This window comes from Pipra filicauda, unplaced genomic scaffold (assembly GCF_003945595.2).
Source record: "Pipra filicauda isolate LSUMZ 115617 unplaced genomic scaffold, ASM394559v2 scaffold223_size1779592_pilon, whole genome shotgun sequence".
Lineage (NCBI taxonomy): Eukaryota > Metazoa > Chordata > Aves > Passeriformes > Pipridae > Pipra > Pipra filicauda.
The window spans coordinates 457,346-460,964 of NW_024104336.1; positions in this window are offsets into that span (position 1 = coordinate 457,346).

The window sequence follows — 3,619 nt, forward strand, 5'->3', positions numbered from 1 at the left end:
TCGACCCTCGCTGTCGCTACAGGGCTTTGCAAATGTGGGTAAAACCTTCGAACCTGCACCGTGGATTTTTTAGGTGAGACGCAGTATGTGCAGAACTGGACCCACCCTTTAATCCTAAGGTTCATCTGCCAGGGCCGAGCAAGCTTGGACAGTGGCAGAGAGGTCCTCAAGACGTAGGTTTGATTAGTGTGTCGTCTTAGATGGATGGCCTTACAGGGCTAATTGGGCTCCATTTGCCTGGGTTTGGAATTAGAGTTGTCCTTCTCCTAGGATGACTGCCAGAAGGCTAACGAGCTCATCCTGCCCATGGATATATTATATCTGACCCTATGGTTTTGACCTGTCTGGCATGGGCGACCTTACCGAAGGCATGCACCATCGCCAGCATAGCTTGCAACCGCATTAGGGTACACAGGCTTCTTTCCCATTAAAACAGTTAGGGCAAGCCTTTCACTCCCTACTTTTCTGCCACCCATCTATATTCAATCCCAGGGAAATACCCAGGAACATCCCTTTGTCCTGACCACGCTTTCAGGATGCAACAAATATATCCAGAATATACCAAACCAGGGCAAGTAGCCGCAGGTGAGCCAAAACCAAACTGTTCCAGCCGCTGTACCCACCTGGGGCTCAGGTACCTCTTAAGGCCCCAGTCTGGCCGAGACCCCCAACCCCCAGAAGAACCTGCTATCCACCCTGACCTTATCTTCTCCCCACCGTGTTACCTCCTATCTTCTCACGCACTGCTCACCTGTGACACTTCTTACAGGGCTGTCCCAGCCACCCTCCTGTCAGTCCAAGGACCCTCACGGCTCACCCAACACCCTTCCCCTCCCCCAAACCGGACCAGCAAACCTCTGTGTGCTCCGAAGCTCGCCCTCTCCTCTCCCACGAGAGCACAGTCCCCGCTGGCGAAGCTCCCCTCTCCTTTCCCCCCCTCCTTTCTATTGAGAGTGCATCCTCTACCTGACATGCTTTTCCCACTGTCAGTGTCCGTTTCCAGTGGACACTGCTTTCTACACTTTGATATTCTTTCTGTGAGACTCTGAAGTCAGCTTAATGTGACCATGCCTTTTATCAGATCAGTCAAAACTACGCAGGACTGAGATTTTTGTTTCAACTTTCAGATCCACAGAACAAAAATCATGCAAAATTCTCAGTAATGTTTCAATACCTGCCAAGAGTCAGGAGCTCTCTGGGTGTAGGAATAGCAACTGGGAATCGAAGGATCCCTAGCTGTGGCTGGCAGTACCTGTACTGTCTGCAGCTGTTACTGTTAAATCAGAATTTCTTTTGTTTGTCCCATATATCTCAACAGGAGGTGATATTGTACATTCTATAAGATTGTCAGATTATAAATCTATCAGAAAATCAATGCAATTGTTCAGTTGGGACTTTGTGACCTCTTTTTCAGATGTCAGTGGAGATGGCATCCAAAGTAACTTCCCTGTTGTCCTGAACAGAAGTCACTGTGTTGACTTACTTTGGTGGGCAAGGGGGATATATAGCCTGACATATCACCCTCAACACCCGTACAGAAAAAGAGCAGATGCTGAAGTGTTTGACTGCCTTATGTTGTCACAGTCTGTCATCAGTGGATTTTGCTCTCTTGACTGGTGATGTTGTATTCATATAAGGCCTAGAAGCCACAAAGCAAGAAAACAAAGTGAATATGTTGCTTGTCAGCCTGCAATTTGTCTGTGTTGGCACTTCTCCATAGATCTTTCATCAGATGTATTCATTTTGGAAAACTAATCTATTTCTCTTTCTGTTTACTCACTAAATAAGTAACAATAAGTATGCCACAGTTTTAGGTTTATATTTCTGCTTATATTATGAATATCATAGTATATTAATTCTAGTAAAGAATATTCAATGTAAAGCAGCATTTGTGTGACAGTTACCTGTAAAAGGAACAAGTGGTTCAATGAGCAGAGGCAATAAGGAGACCTGACTCTTGTGAAGCCATGTCTTGAGAGTGAGCACCTCTGTGGAGGTGCATTCATACTCAAGCAGTACCAACAAATAGGTATGAGGGGCTATACTTGTAGAATGATCAAACCTGCTAATTAATGTGAGTTCAAGTTTACTATTTTTCATAAGTTGGAAAATTAATACAAACTGCCCTCTATTCTGCTGCATATTTTCATAGAAATAGAAATAGAAGAGAAAAATCTCATGCCCCTTCTTCCCAGTCACACTTGTTCTAGCTGGGCAATAGTTAAAGCACTGCCAAAGGAAACTAAACAGACTAGTGAATATGCACTGAAGAGCACTGCATAGGTATTAAGAAAGGGTTATTAGATAAACTACATATATAAAAGTGAGATAATGCAGTGGTGTAGATTAAGGACTGTTTAAACAAATCAGAAAATAGTCAAAATGAATGTTCTGCAAACAGAACACTTCACAATTCACCTGACTCTTCAAGAGGGCTTCAAAGTGATAATTAAGTGTTTGAGAGGAGCTGTAATACTTGGGGGTTTATCTTGCACACGGAGAGGGTCCTATTTACTCTACATCAGTCAAATAGGCATAATTTTAAAATTTAAGGAAGTTATTTGAAAAAAGTGATGATTGCCAAAGCTCCTCAACATACCATCAAGAGAAATATTTGAGATCTCACATAATATCATTTAATTTCAGTGGAAAGTAGAGTGAGATAAAGAAGTAGCATCTCCTGAAGCAGGTGAAGTTTGACCATTCAATGTAATGAAAATAACTGCCCAAAATTAACAATGCTGTCAAGTTCTGAAGTGTCCTTCAGACTATGTTTGCATGGCATAACAGAGAGCTGCAGAGAGATACTACAGTTAGACTTGAGCATTCTGTCACGGACTGTGAAAGCAATATAGCTGTGTAATGTGGCACTATCTAGGTTAATAAGTGCTTCTCAGCGCACAATATAAGATTAAGTGCAATTATAAACATAGTAGCATTGTGTTTGGTGTCTGTGATAGCCAAGTATTTTTGCAAGGCCCTTAACTGAGTTCTACAGATCTGCACCTCAGAAGACACATTCAGTGTCCTCAGCAGTGAATGGCTGCTGTTGTGTGTGGTAATGCATAGAATCCATAGGTACAATGCAACTATTTTTTGTGAATATATAAAAATAAAGAAATCAGTGTATTTCTAGCATTTGCAACTAACATTTCAAGTTAATACAAAGAAGTATATTCTAACTTCAATGGTTTCATGAGAAATTCAATATATTATGTATTCTGTAAATGTTCTGTCCCGTTTTAAGTACAGCAGTATGAAAAGCTCCAGAACCCTATTCTAATGGCAGATTATTTTTATTTAGAATTTAAAAAGTCCTTTTGCATATAATCTTGATTTCTGAGTGTCTTGATCTGTTTGAATGTATGTGCAGATGTACAACCCCCCCCAGAATGTCCAGAATTTTTACACAGGATACAAATATGTCTGAATCTCTGCTGTTCGTGGTGTAAACTGGTAATGTTAAGTACATGAGGAGAAAAGAGATGGCACTAAATGAAATAAAACCTGACTGTTTGATTGAAAAACGCTGTATTTTCTCATCTCCCTGCTGTTCCTGTCTCAGGCAGCAGCGCAGATTTGACAGCTACAATTATGAAATTGGCATACCAAAGAGAAT